Source organism: Patella vulgata, chromosome 2 (assembly GCF_932274485.2).
Source record: "Patella vulgata chromosome 2, xgPatVulg1.2, whole genome shotgun sequence".
NCBI classification, from domain to species: Eukaryota; Metazoa; Mollusca; class Gastropoda; family Patellidae; genus Patella; species Patella vulgata.
The window spans coordinates 54260352-54286466 of NC_065880.2; the positions used below are offsets into that span (position 1 = coordinate 54260352).

Genomic DNA, 26115 nt, shown 5'->3' on the forward strand with positions numbered 1-26115 from the left:
TACAAATTATCCCTTCAACTTATCAATTGTACTCACTAACAACCTTGTATTTTTCATTACTTACTGTCATACATATTGAGGCATAAGCAAATTCTTAATTATTTGCTGTCAACTTCTTTTTCCGCCGTTTAATTGTAGTCTTTTGTACGTGGACACCCCTCTATGTTCCCCAAACCGCCTAAATATTTGATCAAGAAATAACAACCGCTTCCTCAGTCAAGCTGGCAGACAACAGTCAGATTGCAAGTTAGTGATACCCTGAAATTTTTATCCAGTGCTTGCCCCATGAGTGTCTTTCGGGTAACAAATTTATAATAACCAACCATAAAAGCAGAAAAAGTCAATATAAGTATAAGGAGAAGAGGATGTTGTTGTCTCGAATCATCTGAATACTTCACACAATATCGATTTTACTTCGTGAATCGATAATGATAGTTATAAAACTGTTACATTTAAATTGACATACGATTCAAATGTGCTAATGTCAAATTCCCAGAAGAATCGATCACACTGTGCAAGTTATATTTGGACATATGCAGTTTACTCACTGATCACACTGTACAAGTTGTATTTGGACATTAGCAGATCACCCACTGACTTTCAGCATCATGAGGCAATTTTGTCTTGGTCTCTGGATAATTTTATTTGTATCTCCATTTGGAAAATGTCTCGTAATCAAAAAGACATCCTCTTATCTTAAAACCAAGATAATTGAGGATAACTGTCCGAACGATGCTGGGAGTCAATCGGCTGTTTTCAACTTTAAAATGGATTGTTCTGTACGGTGTTCAGAACTCCCAGATTGTAGGAGATACATGACATGCATTGATTCTACTACTAACCGTTTCAACTGTAAATTATACAATAGTGGAGAAGATTGCTTAGTGCGTGAGGGAACTGGACAAGGGTGTGACTGTTACAGGAAGGTAAATTCTATACAAAAACTTGACGTTTGTTATCTTTTTATTGGGAAATCATAAGCATAAATCTTTTTAATTGTTTTTGCTTGAATTTGTCTTGTCTATGGAAATGTCTTGCAGCATAGAAATGATTACCTATCAACATGTGTAATCTGATAAAAGCCACAAAACCGAGCAAAAAATACAGTTTATCGACCCCCCCCCCCCCCAAAAAAAAACAAACAAAAAACACAGTCCTATGTGTTTTCGGTTGGGACTAACACGTGTCTAAATTGGTTCAGAGTAGCGGTCTTTGGAAGTGCGAGCAAAAAAGAGTAACCAAAGCAATATCAACAAGGTTAGGCAGGCAGTCTTATTCCTTCTCGGGAGCCACGGTCGCCCCTTGGAGGTCCCATGTTCGATCCCTCGGTTGGCCGCGAAAGCTCATTGGGATTTTCCGGCGCGATTCCACCTTTGTCAGTGGTGTAGGACGGCAGGCCTGGCAAGGAACAACGTATGGTCGTTCGGATGGGACGACAAACCGGGGTTCCGTGTACACATTGACGTGGACGTAGAATGACCCTTGGCATATAAGAGTAGACAGTTAGCCTCGCTGTCCGGACAGAATTACCATCATAGCACACTGCATGGCGTCACTTGACATACATGCCAATATCGGTTTCTTTCGACATTGGCATGTATCGGACGGTAACTTCATGGATTATGACCACTGGTTGTACAAAAAATCGCGTTTTTATCTTGTGGACACTCTAGAGGTCACAATGTTTTTCGATTTTCATTAAACTTAAAATATGTTTATAAGCCAATGATCAACGTTTTTGTCGATATCGGCCCATAACTTCCTGGATTATTGTCCCTGATTGTACGAAAAATCGCGCTGTGCCCCCTCTAGATGTCACACTTTTTATTTGATTTTAAAAACCGTTCAAGTATTATCACCGTTACACCATAATTACCGTTGGGTTCGAATTTCGTGAAAATCGGATGGAAACTTCCCGACAAAATGACTACGCCCTGTCCGCAAATAGTGTAAACGTATGTAATACCAAGGTTGTAGACCCCCTGGAGGCCACAATGTCGGTCCAATTTAGATGAAACATAAAACATGCCCCCTTGCCTTAAATGCAAAATGTGAAATATGTACATGTATAAAGTTTGTAGACCTTCCAAAGGCCACAATTGTTGTCTGATTCAGATGAAACTTAACAAATATGTTAAGGATCAAAAGATATTGAATGTGTTCGATTTCAGTGCGCATCAAAACTCAACGTCTTATTTAATACAGTCTAGGTTGTTAATTAACCGTGACGTATTTTAGAAATACACTTGTATTACAGGGGCCTCTTTCACGAAATTTTAACTAAGATAAAATCCAAATTTTAGTAAATTGATTGGATAATATTAGTCTGATTTAAGTGCTTACCCAATCAAGATTGAAGTATCTACTAAAATTTGGATTTTATCTTTAGTTAAGATTTCGAGAAACAGGGCCCTGAACAAACACATTTATATATATTAATAAATTAATGCATCTTAATTTCAGGAATACACATGTGAAGAGGCGGGGTCATGTAACTGTCCAATAGGTTATTATGGATCTAACTGCAGTTCTATTATTAAAGGTATGTTTTGTTTTAAAATTGAATATGATGAAATTATAATGTTGTTGAAGCCATCCCAGCCGCAAAGCGTCCTTGATAATGAATTAAAATCTAGCTCTTTCAGATTTAGTACATGAAACCAAACGACCTTTACAATATTGAATCCAAATACTAGGTAAAATGGATATAAATAAGTAGTAGCACTATATTTTGTAGTATTTTGTAACTGATAGCGATATAACTTAAATGTGTGAGCGGATGTTAAATAAAACTGTTGTACATACAACATCTTACAGATAGATTTCCCTACAAATATAAAATCGGCATTATGTGTGACATAATCACAGTATCAGAGAGATTTTTATACTATTTTTATGTTAGAAAATCGTGTCCCCCGATATTCTGCATAGTTGGTATATCCCATTCATAAGAAACTCGTACCTAATTTACAACTTAATCGTTAGATATCGGTAGAATGAGAACTATACAATGTGGCCTGGAAATAATGCTACTACAACTTGGAAGATCTCAACTATCTCGTGATCCTAGAATATTCTTGAATTCAGAGGCTGTTACAATTGTCAACTCCAGATCATTCTCGCCTCTATTAACCGATCCTGAAAACCCCATGCCCCTTCCAGCAGCGAACGTTTAAACTATTAAATAACCCATATCACTTGTTACCGTTGCTGAACCCGATTTGTATAGTCGTCAATATTTGGTTGGAGCGAATGTCTGCAGAAACAGCAACGCATGATCGATACCATCCTCTTTGATACACGACAAAGATTCTGTCGGGGGGGTCTTTGGCTAAAATTACGAGTTACTATAGGTGATTCCAGTGCTGATGGTATTGTACGTCAAGTCGGTTAGGGGTGATTATTTTTTAAACTTCAGTCTTTTGAATATAATATCTCTAAATATACTCTTCAAAAAAAGTAGGGGATATTCAGAAGCAAAACACAACTGCGGAAATGCACTGCTGTTTTTATTGGAGGTAACCAGTGTATGTTAATAAAAGGCCAATTGCCTACACATGAACATAAACAGTTCATATGGGCGGCTTATCTGACGGTCCCATTTCACTCGCAAAGAAATGCACCGTCAAAAGTGACCAGCGGCTGCCAGGTAGGATACGCCTACATTTTGCAAGAGATGGACAGAGAACAAGCTAAAAACAAACGGGATTTTTGTACAATCAGGGGCAATAATCCAGAAAGTTATGGTCTGAAATGCGCAAATATCAAAAGGGACTGAGATCTTTGGGATATAAAGATATGTTTTAAGTTTTATCAAAATCGGATACAAATTGTGACCTCTAGAGGGTCCACAACCTTCTTAGCATACTTTTACACAATTTGCGTACAACGTGCGGCCATTTTGTGGGGCGGTTTCATTTCTATTTCCCCGAAATTCGAATTCAACCTTCATTATAGTGGAATGGTGATATATTTAAACGGTTTTCTAGCGAATCCGCATGCTAAAAATGCGATTTTTCGAACAATCGGGAGCCATAATCCAAGAAGTTACGTTCGGATATACGCGATTATCAAAAGGAATCAAGATCTTAGTTTGTAATGGTGATATATTCACAAGATTTTTTTTTAAATCAGATAGAAATTGTGACCTCTACATGGACCGCAAGCTAAAAACGTGATTTTTTGTACATTCAAGGGCCATAATTCAGGAAGATACAATCCGATACGCGCGAATATCGAAAGGAACCAAGATCTTTTGGTTATAAACATGTATTTCAACTTTCATCAAATTCAGAAAACATTGTGACCTCTAGAGGGTCCACAGCCTTGATTTACAAGATGTTTACACTTTGCGTACGTGGGGCGGTCATTTTGTCCAGCAGTTTTGGCCCGATTTTCATGAAATTCGAAGTCAACATAAATTACATGGTGTAACGGTGATATATTTGAACGTTTTGTTAAATCGAATAATGATTGTGACCTCTAGAGGGACCACGAGCTCAAAACGCGATTATTTGTACATTCAAGGGCCATAATTCATGAAGATACAATCCGATAGGCGCGAATATCGAAAGTAACCAAGATGTTTGGGTTATAAACATGTATTTCAACTTTCATCAAAATCTGATCAAAATTGTGATCCCTAGAGGGTCCACAACCTTGATTTACCAGATGTTTACACTATTTGCATACGAGGAGCGGCCATTTCGTCCAGCGGTTTTGGCCCGATATTCACGAAATTCAAAGTCAACAAACATTATGGTGTAACGGTGATATATGCGAACGTTTTTTTTAAATCGAAAGATAATTGTGACGTCTAGAGGGAGCACAAGCTAAAATCGCGATTTTTCGTACAACCAGAGGTCATAATTCGGGAAGTTACGATTCGATATGCGCGAATATTGACAGGAACCAAGATCTTTGGTTTCATTAAAATCGGATCAAAATTGTGGCCTCTAGAACCGAGATCTTATGGTGATAAACCTATATTTCAAGTTGCATTGAAATGGGATAAACGTTGTGACCTGTAGAGTGTTCACAAACAATTGTCCAGACGGACAGGGGCGTTGGCAATATACGTCCACATAAAAATGAACGTTTTTGATTTTTGTCTTAATAATGAGTAATTGCTCCACCAATCCTAAGACATTCAGCAATTCGTCGTGGCATGCTCCTAATCAACCGTCCAATCACGATTTGGGGCAATCTGACCCACTCCTCTTGCAGTGCCATGTCCAATTCTTGCAGTGTCGTCGGTTGACATTGACGTCGACGAACACGTCTCCCGATCAAATTAAACGTAACACACTAAAGCAAAAATACGCTAAACAGTAAATCTTATGCAAGAACCGACAGGAAAGCAAACATGGATAGATAAACCAGCACGCGGCAGATTTCATCAACCCTTCCTTGAAGTTAGTGTCAAATTTGACAATGAACCCCTCCCACATGTATGGCGCTATTACGTGTCGCATGTGCAGCTCAGTGGTTCTGTTGGGGCGATAAGTTCTTCATCTGTGAACATACTCTAATAGCATGTCAAATGTCCATGACTATTTATCATATCGCAACCGGCATAGCTATTTGCATTTCAATATCCCCTACTTTTTTTGAAGAGTATATTTTCAATTCGAAACATATGGCTCAAGATTCAACACCACCAAAAACTTTTTCGATTGGATCCAGCGCAAACCAAATCATTCATTCTAAACCGTGCCTCTGTTGCAGCAATCTAAACTGACATAAATTTCGACGTTACATTTCTGACAATCCATGCTGTAAATGTGGTCATCACTTTGAAGATATTGGACATTTTTTTATTGAACTGTTCCTTATATTCAGATGCCCGAAATAATACAATAAATAATCTACCTACTATCCATCGAAACACTACTGTCGTATTGCACGAAACTGACGACATTGAAAACTCACTCAATATTTATAAAACTGTCCACTCGTTTTTCCAAATCACCAGAGGACAACTATAACGCACTCATTATAATTATATTTTCAATTTTATTTTCTAAAATGTAAATCCATTCCAGAGACAACTATAATAACACAATCATAATTTCATGTGTACGTTGATTATTTATTTCTAAAATGTAAATACATGTATCTATATCTTGACAGGGAGAGGGGTTTAATATAGGCTATGCCTGTTCCCCAAGCCCTATTCAGATACAAATCTAAATAAAAATATTGCTTATAAAAGAAGCCTATGTTTACCTGCATGCAGTACATGCGTTATCTGGTTGTGACAGCACAAGTTCATTATACGGAATTGGCAAATAGAATTTTTTTTACAAAAATATGTTAATAGCTTAGCCCTACTTTCGGAGAGAGCCCTGAATTAACTTATGGTATAAGAAGAAGAAGAAGAAATTTCTGGGAGGAGAGAGAACGGGGTCGTTCCTCAATCCGAAGCGGCGTTCGCCTTAGCGCCGACCAGAGTAGACAGGCGCAACCCCTCGAAAAACGCGCCCGTCGCCTGACTACAGCCGAGAAGTAGCACACCAAGCCGGCCGCGACTAGCTACACACCAGAAGATACGTCGACGGGGACGAACCCTTTCGCACGACTGAGCGCGTCCCCCGAGAAGAACAAATCATGAATGAGTCAGGCCTTGTTCTTCATCGACACCGTAAATGTTATGCCGGACATTATATCAAATGATGATATTTAAAACCTATTTGTTGGTTACATTTACTCATTTGAATATCATTGTAGTATTTAAAACATTTGGAATTTCGTAAAATAACAAAAACACTATGATTTTAAGTTCGGGAACTTAATCCGTTGCTACAGATTATTCAAACTTGAAACTATTACATCACAATTGCGTCATATATGCAAATTTAGAAGTTTTGAACAGAAATATGCACTGGTCACCCTTTACTCTTTCAGATGATAGTAAATTATGTTCAAGTTTTTTCAGCATCAAAGAACAAGAACCAAAACGATATCCCTACCCCCATCAAATATACTATTCAAAAAAAGTAGGGGATATTTATTTGGGGGGCATAATACTAAAATATGCAAATGACTACGAAAAAAGTCACTATAGAACCTAACAGAAGAAACATTGCCAGTTACATGTGACGCCCAAACGCACCAATAGCTACCGCATGGAATGCAGGTGATGCTTGGGATCATCATGGGGGTCCAACCCAAGATTTGCACGACTCTGACTTTGAATGTTACAGTCATTGTGGCATTGAATTCCAGGGTGGAAACATCAGTTTAATTGTTTTAGTGACCAGAAAACAAATTTTGATATGCGTCGGCTTACCCAAAATGAAAGGTTACGTGCCCTTGGCATGCTACAGATCGGCACAACACAGGCGGTTGTGGCGCGGACGATGAATGTTTCTCAGTCTGTCATAAGCAGGCTATGGTCCAGATACCGTGATACACAATCTGTACAGGACAGACCACGCTCAGGTCGACCAAGGGCGACAACTCAAGCCCAGGATCGATTTATCCGTACCTTGGCCTTGAGAAATCGTGTCATCACAGCAAATCAGATCAGCGCTCGTCTTCAAACAGACACTGGTGTGAGAGTGAGTGGCCAGACGATTCGGAATCGACTGCATAGGGGTCACCTTCGCGCCGGACGTCCTCGCGTGATCCCTTGTTTGAGAGATCATCACATTCAGGCAAGACGTCGTTGGTGTAGGGATCGTCAACACTGGGATAATCGACGCTGGAGCAATGTGATGTTTTCAGATGAGTCAAGGTTCACTGTTGATTTTTTGGACAGACGTAGGAGGGTGTGGCGTCGTCGAAACGACATGATCGATTTGGGGGTGGTTCTGTTATGGTGTGGGGAGGCATCACTGTTGCTGGAAGAACGGCTTTACATGTTGTTGCAGGGCGTGTTACAGGCCAGTACTACCGGGACAACATCTTGGCAGTCCATGTTGTGCCGTTCGCACGACGTCATGGCCGCCGTTTCATCTTCCAGGATGACAACGCAAGATGTCACAGGGCCAGGATCGTTACAGGTTACCTCCAACAACAGAACATCACCACATTACCTTGGCCAGCACTGAGTCCCGACCTCTCCCCCATCGAGCATGTCTGGGACACGCTTGGACAGAGGTTACGTCAACGTCAACAACGTCCTGCCAATGTCCAAGAACTTGCTGCTGTGTTGCAACAGAAATGGGACAATCTGGACCAAAATGACCTTAGACGTCTCATTAGGAGTATGCCACGTCGGATCAATGCTTGTTTGGCAAACAGAGGAGGATTTACCCGTTACTGACTTGGTTGTGATGCTGTGGTAACTTTGCTGTTTGACCCCGGGTATCATTTTACCATTATAATGGTCAGTCTGTGCCTTACTTAGTCTAACGATCATTTGGAATAAATCGATGAATGTGAACTTCATTTCATTTTGTCATTTGTTTCTTCGTCAGTTTCATTAGGTGACTTTAATAACTCTTAAAAATCAAATATCCCCTACTTTTTTTGAATAGTATATATTACCGTTAAAGAAACACTGACCATTGTTAAAGTGCAAAAAAAATAAATAAATAAAATATATTGGGCCATGTTGAAAATTTGCCCAAGAACCAGTTTTGAGTTCTGCTGATGTGACTCTATCAGAAAAAATCCAAAGTGTTTTGTTCTATCTCGGGTAGGGGTGTCTCTCAATTTAACGCCCTTTTGGGTCCTTTGCCGCTAGCCTATTAGCTTCGAGGGCCTTGTAGCGGAATTGTGTTTCTAAGCAAGATATAAATTTTGTTTGCAGGCCTATGTCCCAAACTTCCTAAGATAAATTTGTTGAGACTACCATACTCACCGGCTCATTCTCAGCCAACTTCTGTTTTGAAGACTATAATTATAATTGTGGTCTGAACCTTGTCCGACACAAAGGCATTTATTTTCAAGCGCGATTAAATTAGCTCAGGTCTACTCCCCAAAGCAGAACAGTTTACATCACTGTTCGATTAAAAGGGTTGCATTACCATCATGCCATTGGACTGTATCTTATCCGACAACCCCATGTCGCAAGACTTTTAAATTGGGTTTGTTTCGCAAGTGAGGTAAGTCGGAATCGTTTGGCTTATAAAATAGTTGTTTACGACCATGTTGGATTAAACGTTGTGCGTGCATCATGTGTATATTGATCTTATAATTAATGATGGCATTATATTGTATTAATTAATGTCTGGCTAATTGTATAGAAGCCCTGTCTCATATGCACTGAAAATATGAGTGACAAGTTGGCACATAAAAAAAGAGTTATAGAACCCAAACATAGCTGGTGCTGTGTTAACAACATATCACCAGATCACATGTGATTGTAAATTTACTAATTCCATTATTTGGCTTAAATAACCAATCATATCAGTAATTGCACAGGTTCAGGGTATGGCCTGTGCGTGATGTCCATGAGGGTCCTATAAAAGAAATCCTTGCAAACCTTTATGGCAGATTTGATTAGATTCCGGAGAGATTACCATCTGAGTTCCTAGACCATATAATGTAGCAATTTCTATCAGCATACTCTCCCGGACGAACTGTTGCATTGTTATTCCTGGTAAGACAAACGTCTTATACTACCGAGATAGATAAGAAGAAGAGAATACACAATGTGAAGTGGAAGCAAAGGTGAAAATACTAGGCGATCACAAGGCTACTGAGATATGTAGTAAGAAAAGATGTATGCGTCATACGTAGGATGTGGCGACCGGTTTGTCGGAGGTCCACTCTCCACGTCTGACAGACAACAGACGACCCATGGTGCAACACATGATACTGGTACGATCTTATGTACGGGTGCTGGTAGTTACCGCTTCTTAAGAACTAAAACTACGTTCTAGTATGTCTGAGGACTCCATCTACCAAGAATGAATTTCCTGCCAAATCAGCGATGCTTCAAGGGTAAACTGCAGAAATGAACAACTTAAGTACATACCAACAGGCTATCCAAACGTAGTTTACGCAAGTTTGAGATGAAACTATTTGAGTAATCGCCTACTTTAGGGAGCATTAATTTTAATTGGGTTGATAAATATTGAAATGTTAACAGCTTGTCAAAATACAATTACAATGTATTGTAGCACAAATTAGAAATTTCCTCGATTCTGATTGGTCGAAAAAGTGTGGTCGAATGGACAATAAACCCCCTCTAAATTTTCAAGGCGAATTACTGCGTATAAATATAACAGTGTACTTTTTTTCATTTTTGTGCCAACATAGATAATACCGTATGATTGCTGACTCATGAATTCTCGACGTTATGTTGCGAAACGCGTGAAACGGCGAGAAAGGTGGTTGATCACTTCCGGTCTTCTGTTCTCGCTGTTTGTTTACTATAGGCCCAGTAGCGATATTTTTATTTAGCGCTTTCTTGTAGTTTAAATGTGGCATCATCTGGTTAAATGGATACGAGAAATAGAAGGAATGTTCGAGGTAAGAATAAAAATGAATATCTTATAATTTTGATATTATATTGTATTATAAATAAGTATTACATTTCAATTTCATGAAAATCTCGACACGTGTGTTGCCCAGTTAAGGCAAAGTTTGACAGCTTTGACCTACTTTTAAAAATCGGCAAAATAGAGTTTTCAATTCATTAATTTGTCAAATAATACTTGCAGATCATTAATAAATCGTAAATACATAAAATACAGTTTGGTATGAATAATAACATTGGTGTGCTGGCTATATATAAGCTTTTAATTACACAATTTTTTAAAAATCTTTTGTATTTTCAGCAGAACTGTACTGCCTGGTAGCCTACCTATCTTTTGTTTGCTACCTAGGGGCCTAGGGGAGTGCCAGCTTGTGAAGCAAATATATTTCATGTTGATTTATTGTGATACTGATAAATAATTGTATGTTTTATTTATGTTATTTACTTCTTTTCATATTGTGTGTGTGTGTGTGTGGGGGGGGGGGGGGGGTATAAATATTGAGACACTAGACACTAATATATTGATAAAGTATTTTATTTTATGTATCTATTTATTTATATTTTTATTTATCTTTTTATTTCATTTTTTTTGGGGGGGAGGGGGGGGGGGGGTATTATTATTTTCATTTGTTTTATTTTAATACTCAACAAGGGATTTGGTTTAAATTGTTTGATTGTATTATATCATTATTGATTTTAATTTTGTATAGTTGAATTAAGCATAATTATTTAATTTTATGTATTTCAAACATCAGAAAATAAACCATTCAAGCTATGTGTAATGTGTTTGTGTGGTTATGTTGATGGTTAAATAGGTTGAGAATTGAGGCCAAATGACCAATTTTTGCGAAAAAGGGATCTGCCAGTTGGTGTTACAGAATTCAGTCAATTTTGCTCCGATATTGATAAGGTTGGTTTTGTTACAATGCTGAGATGTATGGCTTTTCAGGAAATAACACGGTTCTGGAGAAAAATTAATATTTAAAAATAGCTGCCGGTCGATATTTAAGGATATGGGTTTACTGTTCCATGTAATTAAATTAATCATTAAAAATAGAACCTACAATTTTTGTTTCAATTAAATAAGTTAATCTTAACAATAATATAAGGCTGTTGCATTTTTTGATTTAAATAACTTAATCTTATCAGTTGAGGAAGAAAGCGTTGGTATTTCAATCTAATAAGGTGCCTATAAATTATATAATTATTCATCCAATTATGTAACATTAACATTGTCTGATCGCTTATTTAATAATACATTTATTAATTTATCATAAAAGTATTGTTAATTAAAGATGCGTTTTTAAATGTTAAACAGGCATTATGTAAGAGCTAAATCTGCTTATTGCAGGTCTTTCTTTGGGCCTTAAATGTAATGTAAATTACCAATTAGACATTTATTAACATGAAAAGACCATAATCAACTCTCGATGCCATCTGATTGCTCAGATTTTAAATAGATTAGAACGGTAAGGTGGTAAATTTTCAATATATTCAATTTGCATTATCTATTTTTGAAATGTTATAGTTAATAGCGAGAACGACCAGCTCTTTATCTAAATCTTACATAATTCCCCTTCAAATTTATGTCTATTGTTATTGTATTATTTTAATTTAGGACATAAAGAAATATATTTTGGTTCTCGCTTGGATGACGTGTTTTAATAATTTTTTTTTTTTAAAAAAAACCCTAACAAAACAGTCTTGTTAATTACTGAATGTAAATATTTTACCCCCGGTTACACGAAGTAATTCTGTAATTTTTTTTATTTTTTTTTTGGTGGGGGGGGGGGGGGTGCTGCATTTATAAAATTAAATGACAGAGGGACTTACAATAAATAGATGGCCATTTTCTTAAATTATTAATTAGGCCTAGATTGGAAAAGAATTTTGTAGGGATATTTACATCTTTATCAACTAAAGTATACAAACAAAACTGAATTTATTTTTAAAAAAATGCACATTTGAATATAAACTAGATTTTTAAAACTGTTCTAATATACCATGCAATTGATCATAAAATGCAACATCTAATTTTATTAATCATACTAATTACTATAGTCATAGATCTAAGATAGGCCTAGGCGTGTGTGGCACAGAGGTGCGGGTTAGTTAGCTCGCAATATAACCTTTTTCCTTTTGCAAATTAAATTGTAGAACATTTTATTTGAAGTATTAGAAAAATAAAAATAAAGGTGTTTGAAGTATTATCTCTATATCAAAAATATTTCCTAATTTTAGTGTAAATTGGTACGGTACATGAATGAAGAAAGGCATTTTTTGCCCATTTGTAACCTTTTTTCAACTTAACGTCACACAGTAGCTATTTAATCTTTTGCAATAATCTAAAAATATTTTGGAAGGAGATATCTTGTTCTTTTTTTTCATATAATTTTTATATACGTGTTCATTTTATTAATTTCATAAACGTAAGTTTCAAAAACGTCAATTTCGCGTGTCACTGTGCGTACGTACTGTCGAAAGCTAGACCGGAAGTAAACAACCCCTTCCCCTGCGCAAAAAATATGCGCACGAACCAGACGCAACATCACGTAAAGGGCTAAAGACGAGTCGGCAATCATACGGTATTATCTATGGTGCCAATGATCTTCCTCAACTCAAATCTTTATTGGCAAATATCTTCAAGGAATTCTGCACACATGACTATCACACCAGTTTCAAACATCATCTTTTATGAAATCACATTTCTGAAATACATAAAACAGTAGAAAATCAGTCATAAATTAATTTAAACCGTTTTCAGGTATCCAAATATATTCGTAACTAGGCAGTGACAGTGTCAGTAGCCTATGTTTTCTTTTTTGGTAGGCTAGCTTCACTCACCAATTTGTATTAATCAGGTGGATTTTTAAAAAAAAAAATCATGCTTTCAAAATCTGACTAGCATGATCTACCTAATAAAAAGTCATTAGTCACAAGGAATCGCTTGAAAATACAATGAGGGAGTCGAATACAGCAGCTGAAATATAGGCCTAATCATTATCATTTATGCCAAAATTGTCATTTGTTGACAACACGTCAGAACAGCTACATACAGGCATAGATATTTCCGCGCACATGCGCACGGCGTGCGCAGACACAATTGCTTTAAAAAAAAAATTTGCAGGCACATTTTTAAAGATGTAGCCACCCCGGCGGCGCCTGCGCCCGGCACTATTTTTTGCCGCCCAGCACAAAGAAAAAATCGAAGAAAGCCGCCCAGTCGTATTTAAACCCCTTCGTCCTTCTCTGTACACAAACTCGGCGCTCAAAATTTACCACGGCAATTAAACGGCAAAGCCATGGTAAAAGCCGATGTACGCAAACCATGTCTGTCACGGCATAATTTATTTTTGTGTGCCGTAGTAGACCCTATCATCCCAAATTAGTTTAAAGAAAGATGTATTGGTATTTTGTTTATTTATACTTAGAAGATGTGTAGGCCTAGGTATATTCATTTTACAATTATTCTACGGTCTTTATATTTGTTTATTTGCCGTAAATAGGTCACCCAGACCAATTTACGGCACTCCAATGATACAGGTTTGAATGTCGTAATTGTCCAACACGTGCCTGCAAATTTTCATGAGGTTTCTTATTTTATTTCTTACCTGTGTTGACCGTGGATTTGCTACGGCCCGAGAGTAGGACTAGGAGGACGATGAGAGCTTTCTCAGTTTCTGCCTGACCTGATTCTCATTCCACCGTAATAATAATATTCGTGAGACACGTACAACAACTTTACAAACAAGTCAAATAATACAACGTGTTTTAATTATCAATATCTACCTGTTGTCATAATTCGTTGCAGTACTCAAATAAAACACAAACACCGTTTTAAGAATCATTTTAATTTTTAATCTCAAAGTAATAAAGTAATATTTGAAAAAAAAATCCAACAAAACAACAAATACCGAAAGGTCCTCAACTATCCAGAGAAACAGAGTAGGGTGGGACAATTTTATGCTTGGTCGGGTGGTGTCAAAAAGTTTTTAGATCCCTGTATCATTGATGAAAATTAAGTGAATTTGGTCAAATTTGAATATATAAATGGAAATTTGATTTGCACTGAACCAAATACAAAAGGCAGCAGATGCTCTGAAAATACACCAAGAAGGGTTTATTTTCATAAAAGACCACGCTCCCCTCCCAAAAAATTTTTGGACTCGCTCCGCTCGACAAATATATATTTATACCCCACTCATCAAATCATGGCTACATCCCTGTGTTTCAGTATGACCCTGCAGGCACATTTTCAAGTGTGTGCGCAGGCACACTCAACTTTTATAGAGCCCTGCATAGCAACCACTGGCATCTTAAGACTAGACATCATTGTCATGGTTTATACGGTATTTTAGAGGATGTAAGTATGAACTGCAATTGTGTAAAGAGGAACTAGCTACAACATTGTGATAACAGTCTGCAAAATAAAATAATAAATGCTGGAAACTTACATGAAACTCCCGAAGCGAAGTCATTTTTGTTGCCAAGAGTTATTCCTCTTTTAGTCTCGGATAGCAGGGCGGAATTATTTCAATCACGCTGACACTCGTCTCGAAATACCGCAATAAAAAATACTAATTTCTCGTTCTTTTAAAGATCTTCAAACGTTAAAAATATTTTGTTGTTTTCGATATCCGAATAACATTTTCTTTCATAATTCATTTACCAGCAACTCGAGACTCAAAAATTTTAGATTTGCAGGTAAGCAAGAGACCGTCTATTGAAAATATTTTGAAAAATGAACGCAAGCGCGTGACCAAATAACGACTTTTTAAAATGGGTGTAAAAATGTTTTCTAAATAGTTCCGAAGAAAATCTCCAAATATTTGTGCTACAATATCGATAAACACATTCCTGTTACGTATTTATCGGGAGTTTATTGTCCATTTAACCATGCTTGAATTATCCATTAGAACAACTCGACGCTATCGCGTCTCGTGTTCTAATGATTCAAGCATGGTTAAATGGACAATAAACCCCCTCTAAATACGTAACAGGAAGTGTTTATCTCCTAAATATAGATAAAACAAACGCTATCTGGATGGGTCGATATGCAGGTTCAAAAACAAAAATATGTAATGAATTTAAATTCAATTGGCCTGAAAACAAGTTTACTTCTCTTGGTATCAATTTTAGTACAAATTTAGAAGAAATTTCGGATCTTAACTTTAATGCAAAATTGGAGTATCTCGAGAAACTAACATATATTTGGACCAAACGGAAACTGACTTTAATTGGAAGAGTCACCATTCTTAAGAGTTTAATCCTACCGAAAATAAATCACTTGTTCTCGGCATTGCCCAACCCAGAATGTTCTGTTCTCAAAAAGCTTGAAAAAATATGTTTCAAATTTATATGGAATCATGGGAATGACCAAATTAAATGCTCAAGAGTTATTAAATCAGTTGAAAACGGAGGTCTAGATTTTACTTATGTCAACGCATTCAATAAGAGTATGAAAATATCTTGGATCAGAAGATTACATAGTCAAAACAGTAATTGGAGTCCTTTTATAGACCATTATTTGAAAATACCCCCCTTTGAAATTTCCGCAGTAGGATCTAATCTAAACTCCAAAATACTTGAAGTGATAGAAAATCCATTCTGGGGGGACACCTATAAAGCATGGGTTGAGTTTGTTGAGAATATTCTATTACAACCCATCTGGTATAATAAAATAATCAGATTTAGATTTATCAAAGACTGGTTCTAAAAGGGAGATAGAACTATTAATGACCTCCTAAATGATAGAGGCATGATAAAAACATTTGACAACATAAAGGACGAATTTGGACTGAAAGGTTCATTTCTTCACTACAACGGGTTGATAACATCTCTCCCTAAAAAGTGGAAAAATATGATATTTGACCACGTACATTCCCATTTACAAAAACCGTGCTTCTCGAGACCTATCCAGATCGTACTTAGTAAAGCTAAGGGCTGTAAACATATATATAAATTCTTAAACAATAAGGATCCAAAGGAAAAAGAATGCAAAAATGAAATAAAATGGATGAATATCCTTAACCTAAATCTGTCTCGAGGACAGTGGAGAAAACTATATGCTCTACCAAAAAAAGTGACATTGGATACAAAGTTGCTAGAGTTTCAACTCAAATTTCTACACAGAATTGTTACCACAAAAAAATATCTTTACACCATCAATTTAAGCAATGAGAAACAGTGCTCAATCTGTGGGGGAAAATATGAAACTCTTGAACACTTATATTATGAATGCTCTGAAACTCAAAATATTTGGACAAAGATGTCTAATGCTCTTGAAAAATATGGATTTCTTGATGTCCATTTCACATGTAACGATATAATGCTTGGTAAACAGGAGACACCTCCGGTTGTCAATTTTATTATCATATGTAACAAATATTACATCTTCCGAAGTAGTATAACAGGCAACTCCCTTAATTTCCAAGCTTTATTGAAGTTTATCCATTTATATTACAGAATTGAAAAATATATATATAGGAAAAATGAAAACATGCATTTTTTAATAGAAAATGGAATATGATTGCTAAGTTGTTTGATAATATGTAAGATTATTTTGAAAACTGCATACTGTAGCTTGATGAAAAGAGATATTTGTGATAAATGTACATTTGTGTGGAACAATAAAAAATATTTAACAAAAAAAATGTAGATGTATGTTATAAAACATTGGTTCAAGCGTAACACTTCTAAAACATTGGTTCAAGCATACATGTATTATTTATTAGCATATGTGTCAGAAGACTCGTATATAAAGTATTTTAACAACTGGTTAACAGAAATAAATAAATTAAAAGTAGAATAAAAAAGTTCAATGAGTGTCGGTCACAGGATGTAACAATAAGGCCCAGTGGGTTTCCTCCAGTTCAGCCATAGACTTCTTAAAACTAGTACATTCATCCACATAATGAAGTTTACAGGAATTGTTTAATTATAATATTGATGTTAATTATTTGTTGGTTTTTTTTCAGACTGTAATGAGGGAAAAACCAGAAATTCGTATCCCAGCAACATACCAATAGCATCCTTCATACAGCCATCTCCAAATATGGTACCATTTCAAGCCTTCTGTAATTTCAAGAGCGGACTTACATATATACAAAGGCGCAGTTCGGCTTGTTCAGCCATCAGTTTCAATCGAACATTTGATGAATATGTAAATGGTTTCGGTAACAGTGAAGCGGAGGTTTGGTTGGGTTTAGACAAAATTAGAGCCATCCAGGAAGCGAATGTTGGGAATATTCTAGGATTAGAAATAATGCTATTACTACAGAACAACCCCAGTGATCCTTATAAAAATGCTTTGTACAGATCTTTTACTGTTGGTAATTCTAGCACTAACTATGCGTTCCAGGCACAATATTTAAACTATGGCGACGCTGGTAATGCTCTTCTTGATTTCCCAAATATCTACAACAGCCAGTTTTCAACCTATGACAGAGATGTTACTAGTTTTGACTGTCCGGCATCGTTTGGGGGAGGATGGTGGTATGCAAATGAATCGGCTTGCTGCCAAGCTAATATGAATGGCCCGCAGGTTAAATGGCTCGATAATTTTGGAGGCAAATTCATATATTATTCCTTTTTGGGTATTCGTGTAATGTAATGTAACCGTGGTAATATAACTGATGAAATTACAACTACCTTTTTAATGTTTTGATTACTTTTAAACCGTTTTTTACATCTTAGTAAAGTGACTCTTAATATGAAGAACATATAACGTATGCATGCCATAGTATATGGATTGTATTATTATTTTTTTAGTAAAACAAAGAATAACGTTCATTGCTTATACTGTAGCACAAAATGGAAATTTCTTGGATTTATGATAGGCCGAAAAGCGGTGTCGTGGGGCGACTCACTGCTAGTCCGACAACGGTTGTATGAACAATTTAAGCCTCCTAAAGCCACTCTGACACTTGCACGATCTTCGTTCCCCCATTTCGGCGTGTCAATGATTAAAGTTTTCGGTAACGAGCGCGAGGAGTGTGTTTGGAGAGTGCAGGCGTGCGCGCCATGTCGTAGAAAGAATTTTGAGATTTTCAAAAATTCGACACGCATCACTGTTCGATGCCATGTGCGTGCCACTTGCATTAACCATGTGTGAACACTGCGAAATCGACGCGAACAGTGCGTGTCATAGGAATCCACTACAAGCGCTGACAAACAAATCTCAACACTATAAATTACGCAATGCCACTACTTGTTTATGCATAGGTTAAAGGACAATATTTGTGCCAGTCATTATCACATATGTGATAGATCTGGTTAAACACATTCCAAATATAATTTTAACACAGAGATCATTGTTACGATAGCTGAGTAATACAGGGTTCCTGAATCGGAAGTGACGAACGCCAAAGGAAAACACGAGTCATACCTCTATATAACTGACTGATGTGACGAGTGATAACAGATACACGGTCGAATTTCTGCTCACTTATAATTCCTCCGAAGACCAAAAGTTGTTGTGTGAGACTGTGAGAGGATATCTGTCAATTCATAAAAAGAATTAACTGCCACTAGATAAGAGAACACGAAAGAAAAACAGAAAAAGTCCGTGCATTACCATGTTTTTATGAGGTATAGAATGAATATAAACAAGGGAATGTACGGACTATTTCTATTTTTCTCGTGTTTTCTTATCTAATGACATTCAATTACTTTATTGAATTGTCAGATATCCTCTTACAGTCCCATATAGCAACTTTTGGTCTTGGAATGAATTATTAGTGAGCAGAAATTCGGCCGTGTATCTGTTATCACTCGTCACATCAGTCAGTTATACAGAGGGATTACTCGTATTTTCCTTTGGCGTTCGTCATTTCTGATTCAGGAAACCTGTATTACTCAGCTATCGTAGCAATGATCTGTGTTAAAATTATACATTGTATTTGGAATGTGTTTAACCAGCTCTATCACATATGTGATAATGACTGGCACCAATTTTGTCCTTTAAGTATTGTTAGCACATTGCCATGCAGTGTCACGCACACCACGCATAGTGCTTGGCGGCACGCTTATCCTTTTAATTTTCCAAAATTCGGCACGCATCAATGTTCGTGCCCATGCGTAGCACGACGTGTCAGCGCTTGTAGTGGATTCCCATGACACGCAGTGCTTGGGCAGATTTCGCACAGTTTTCACGCTATATAAGAAACCTCATCTCTCAACCCTCCGTTGAACGGGAAAACCATCGAGTTTAAAGACCAAACCAAGTTCCTTGGCGTAATCTTTGACCGAAGGCTGACCTGGAAACCGCACATCGACTGGACTGTAGATAGATGCACCAAAATCCTAAACTTAATGAGAAAAAAACCGGGCAAATCGTGGTGAGCCAATAGAGTTACATTAATGATGGTGTATCGTGCTCAATACGCTCTGTATTAGATTACGGCTCTATGGCCTTCATGAACTGTGCGCCAACATTCTTAATTAAGCTTGACACCATCCAATACAAAGCTCTGTGTATTGCGACTGGCGTAGGGCCTGGGAATAGGAGAGAGGCATTGCTACAGGAAGCCGGGGAGTTGCCTCTATCCCTAAGAAGAAAAGAACTAGCGACAAGATATTGGGCTAAGATCTCGCAACTGGGCGAAAGATTCCCAACCTTTGTCAGTCTAAAAAGACAAGATATGTGAGAGATTCTAAAAAGAAAAGCTTTGGCCAGGGTATCAAGGAAACAGCCAAGGAGCTGCGACTGGAGGAGCTCGCGATAAATGAACGCGACCCTCCAGCAATCGCCCCTTGGACACTCCCAGTACCCCCAGTCAATCTAGATCTACTACAGAAAACTGACAAGAAAAATAACCCTATTGCTGCACGAGCTTTCTCTCTAGAATACGGACGGCTCACACAATCCTGAAAGGGGCACCAGCTCGTTTGGAATATACCTGCCAAACGGGGAACAGGGAATAAGCAGGAAACTGTCCAATAACACTGCAGAGATTGTGGCCATCTGTGATGCTATATCATGGATCTCCCATCGAAAGACTAGTAAGTTCGTCATTCCGATCGACTATTTCAACCCAAAACGACAACTCGGACTCACGTCCAGAAGTCGTTTTGGAAATCAGGCAGCTGTACCAGAGGGTCCTAGACAAGGGAAGCAAATTAGAGCTCGTGTGGATTCCATCACATGTGGACATCAGAGGAAATGAGGAGGCAGATCGACTCGCCAGCGAAGGTCTCAAAGACACAGCACCACTCCGCACTATAGAATACAGCACCACGGAAATCTACAGTATGGTAAAATGACAGGCCAATTCAATCTGAGAACTAAAGCTCGTTGAACTTGACACATACAGATTCCGGCTGGAAGACAAGATCTACACGAAAACAGCGATCAATCACCCTAGAAGAGATATATGCAAACTTATATCGAAACTAAGGGTGAAAGAGCAGCTGCGAGACTTCAAACACCAAGCCATCGTCTGTGAGTGCGGAGAAGAATGTACCACCAACCATGTCCTAGTAGACTGTGAGGTATACAAGGAGGAGAGAAGGGGACTAATGGGGATGATGGAGAACAACAACATACCGCTCAACACTAAGAACCTACTCTTTCCGAGACCAGATCTGAAGCTGCAAATCTTCGAACTAATCCACGATCTAATGACCACGGTTGGATTAAGTAGAATAGTGAAGAAAGAGAGGGTCACGATTAGACGGGCTCGGCATCTAAACACTAAACTACACAGGGGAGATAAACCAAATTAGCAGGATAGTGGAGTAAGGGAGGGTCACGGTCAGACGGACTCGGCATCTAAACACTAATCCGCTAAAAAAAAAAACCCCCACCAAAACCGGCAGAGTGGGACAGTGGAGTAAGGGGGGGGGGCACGATAAGACGGGTCTGGCACCTAAACACTACGTTCTCGTAGCTAGTTTCACGCAAGTGGCACGCACATGGCACAAACATTGATGCATGCCGAATTTTGAAATTTTCAAAACTCTCTCTACGACATAGCAAGCACGCCCACACCCTTAGCACACTCCACGCGCTCGTTTTCGAAGAATTTAATCATTGACACGCCGAACGACATTGCGGAAAGAAAATCGTGCAAGTGCCAGGATGGAATAATGGTAATAATCATGAAAAATAGTCGCAAATTTGATACATAAATAACGGGGGTATCTTTAAATAAATCGTTGTTGATGGGTGTAAAAAGTTATTCATCTTTTTAATCTAGAGTGCCCCACTATTTTGGCGGATTACACTGGGGTTGGCTAAAACCATTACTCTCAAAGGAGTAAGGATGTTATAGTTTAATCATTTCTTTAATTGATAGTTTAATCATTTCTTTAATTGATAGTTAAATCATTTCTTTATTTGTCAAGTTCAGTCTGCTAGATTTGTTCTGTATAATTCTTATGGCTGTTTTAGAATTTAAAAGGTTTATTATCATGGTTTAGTTTTTAAAAGACATTCATTTCTCATTTTTGATCTACACGTGGAGAGGTAAACAAGTCTTGATCCGTGGCTAATATTGAAGAGAAATGTTGTTCCAATTCGCTACAGGAAATATTTGAATCTTCATTAGAATGGTTTATATTTCCAAATATTTTATTTACAAGCTACCAATAACCCCGTGTATTGTTGGTTTCTAATGCAGTAAATCCATACAGCTAGTGCAAAATGTTTTAGTTCCATAAATGATCATCCCATATGTTATGTTATAATTGTAAAACTTTTGCTTAAATTGTAAACTTTGTATAAATATACTGCCCATGATGGTTGTAGTGATACAATAAATCTTATATTATCTCATCAAATGAACAAGTAATCTGTTTATTTTGTCTGTAAACTCTTGTCTGTAAACCCTTATCTGTAAACTTAATCATGAAATGAAGTCCAGATATTGAGCACAATGTTTTCATGTTTATGTTGGTGTCCACGCAAACTTAAAAATGCAACAAGTAATTTATTATCTCAATAATTACTTAATTGTATTAATGTTTAAGCCTGTCCATGAAAAACTGGTAAGCGTTAAACACTCGCATCTAGGTGACATTTCTACCAAAAGTGACATTAATTTAATTGGGGTGGGGTAATAGTAACACAAGAAGTAAGACATAATTCAAGTGGTATTGGGGTTTGCATAAATAGCTTGAGCAGTTGGAACGCAATTCTTTTAATTTTTTTAGAAAGGATTTTCAGCAAATTTTGAATAAAAATTCATTGCTACAGTCACTAGTTAGACAAGAACTTGACGTTTATCTTTGAATTAAGAAATCAACGCTATAAAACTTTTAGGGAGGGCTGGGTGACCCCCCAAAAATGCCACTCATGAAAACGTCAATTACATGCAAAGTCCTTTTTGCATTTTATTCATATTTGGTACAAATAAACTTTAGTCTATGCCTGACATTTCTACCCAGTTTCAAAGATTTTGGTTTGATCATCATTTTTTTATGTCCGTTCCAAGATATGCTCTAAATGTCCACCTCTGCGCTCCAAGCAGACCTGAATCCGACGTGCAAAATTGTCAATTACTCTCACACACTCCTCCCTAGGGATTCTCCTGCTTTTGGCAGTGATGGCTGTCTTCAGTTCAGGGATAGTCTGGGGATTGTCCTGGTACACATTATCTTTGAGATAGCCCCACAGATAAAAATCTGGGGGGTTAAGGTCAGGCGAGTGTGAGGCCCATCAAGGATCACACCTTCTACTGATGAGATGGTCAGCAAAGCGCTCCCGAAGCCATTCCAGTGATTCATTTGAAGTGTGGGGCGTTGCCCCATCCTGCTGGAACCATTGTTCATCTCTCTGAAAACCTCTCCTGTTCAGGTTTGTCCAAAACTTCCTAAGGACTTGCAGATAGCGTTCGGTATTGACTGTGACTGCGCGTTCATTTTCATCCTCCAACCAGAAAGGTCCGATTATCCCATGTTTCGATATTGCACCCCATGCTGTGCATTTTATGGAGTGCAGAGGCCTTTGCAGACAGTCCTCAGGAGGTGTTGTTCCCCAGAAAATGTTGTTCTTTGAATTCACATGTCCAGACAAAAGGAAGTGAGCCTCATCAGAGAACCACAGAGGTGGACATTTAGAGCATATCTTGGAACGGACATAAAAAAAATGATGATCAAACCAAAATCTTTGAAATGGGTAGAAATGTCAGGCATAGACAAAAGTTTATTTGTACCAAATATGAATAAAATGCAAAAAGGACTTTGCATGTAATTGACGTTTTCATGAGTGGCATTTTTTTGGGTCACCCTGTATATTCAAATATGTCTAGTTTATGTAAATGTCCGGAAACCTGGAAATGAATACTTGTTACCTATCAACATGTAATCTGATAAAAGCTAAGTAAGACGTTAAACCCCATTCCATTTCATTTCTGATAAAAGCCACAAAATGGGAGAGAAATGCGGTTTATCGTCCACGTGGTCAATTTGTATCCGCCCACATTTTTATGTGGAATTGTTATGTAGTCGCCTCTGTCCGTCCGTCCGTAATTCATGGATTATGGGCCCTGATTGTACGAAATATCGTATCTTAAGCTTATGGACGCTTTAGAGATCACAATTTTTATCCGATTTTGATGAACTTAAAATATATGTTTATATGCCAAAGATCTCGGTTCCTTTCGATATTGGCTCGTAAATTCCTGGATTATGACCCCTCGGTGTATGGAAATTCGCGATTCATTTTGCGGACCCTCTGGAGATTACAATTTTTATTTGATTTTAAAAACCGTTCATATATACCACCTTTGCACCATAATTCAGGTTCATGAAATTCGGACCAACATCTCCCGTCAAAATGGTCGCTCCCCTTTGCACAAATAGTGTAAAAGCATGTAATACCAATGTTGTGGACCCTCTAGATCTCACAAATGTTATATGGTTTTGGTGAAGCTTCAAATATATGATCATATTCCAAAGATCGTGGTTCCTGTCGACATTGGCCCTTAACATCAGACATCATGATGAGACCGTAGAGATCACATAATCGGTGAGTTCCTAGGGGAACGTCATACCCAGAGCCGCCTCGGCTGAGAGGCTGGGATAGAGACCAAATGTAGTATTTAAACCGTTTGGTCTGAGCTGTGAAGGATGCTAAACTCAGACCGTAGATATTTTAATAAACCACAACAGTTTTCAAGAGTCAGTTAATTGATGATTGAAATAATTAATCCAGCAACGTGAAGTTAAAGAAAGTCCTAGACAATAGTGTCACAGCTAATTCCTTATTTAGTGCCGTGACGAAGGATAGTCACGGTCGACGTAACCCTACCTGTAGTGTCACACTCTAATATAATGCTATTATTAATAATACAGAGCAAAAATTTTACTAATCTTATTACACTGCCAAATAGGTTATTCTGGATCTAACTGCATTTATATTATTATATGTATGTTTCGTTTTACAAATTCGATCAAATTAGATTGTTATTGAAGCCATGCCGAAAAAGCGTTTTTTTTCCAGTACACAAGATTGGATCCATATGTCTGGAAATATAGGTATATTGTGTAAGAATTTAAACAATTTGGAGAGGGGTGGCTTAATGATATAACACATTGCTTCAAAAATGAACTCTGTCGGATCCACTGGCTTTATTTGCCGAAGGTGAGATTAACTGATCGCGTAACTCAGCTTTTATGTAATTAGGGAACATAACTGGTGAGTGTGTGTCAATGTTAGACATTATGGGTTAACGGTGGCTGCGGCATTTCATAATACCGAAGTCTTACTAGACGAAACATAACCACTATAAGACCAGATACTCTCTTCTTTTCTTTCTTTTCGGGTGCTGGATTCTTCTTTCGGCGAACAAATAAACAAAAGGAACGAATAACAAACTAAAGACGAAATCAACCACTATATCGGACAATAAAACCAAATGGAAGGAAGAATGGACCAGGCCATACACTCACCAACAAAACCCAAGGAAGAGTTGCACTGCCATGCCATTCAACCGGACAAATCGACGAAAACGACCCAAAGAAATATATATATATATATATATATATATATATATATATATACATACTATGTCACTATGTTTAAATGTTCGTCCACATTCATGTCTGTTTTGTCAAAATGTCCGTATGTAAATGTCTATGCTTGTCTAAATGTTCGTCCATATTCATGTCTGTTTTATCACAAATTCGTCTGTCAGTGTCTGTGATCTGATCGTCTCTACTGGCACTTCTTTATTTTTGCACCTGTTATATCACGTCCCGTTCTGTTATTTATTGTCTTCTGTAATATATACTTTTCAAAAAAGAAAGTAGGGGATATTGAAATGCAAATACCTATGCAGGTTGCGATATGATATATAGCCATGGACATTTGACATGCTTTCAGAGTATGTTCACAGATGAAGAACTTGTCGCCCCAACAGAACCACTGAGCTGCACATGCGACACGCAATAGCGCCATACACGTGGGAGAGTTTCATTGTCAAATTTGACACTACAAGAAAGGGTTGATGAAAACTGCCGCGTGCTGGTTTATCTATCCATGTTTGCTTTCCTATCGGTTCTTTCATAAGAGTTACTGTTTAGCGTATCTTTGCTTTAGTGTGTTACGTTTAATTTAATCGGGAAACGTGTTCGTCGACGCCAACGTCAACACTGTCAAGATAATAATGCGCGCTCGTGTCGTGAATGACTACCTGCAGCGTCACCATATTATTCATATGCTTTCGCCAGCCATGAGTCCT

The 26115-nt window shown here is 37.5% G+C and overlaps 1 long non-coding RNA gene across 1 annotated transcript; it reads left to right on the plus strand.

Moving 5' to 3' along the window:
* Nucleotides 1–646: 646 nt before the first annotated feature.
* LOC126811707 (uncharacterized) lies at nt 647–18730 on the plus strand. Its single transcript, XR_007675716.2, has 3 exons — nt 647–926; nt 2464–2542; nt 17410–18730. It is a non-coding gene; the product is annotated as an uncharacterized LOC126811707 (long non-coding RNA).
* Nucleotides 18731–26115: the final 7385 nt, after the last annotated feature.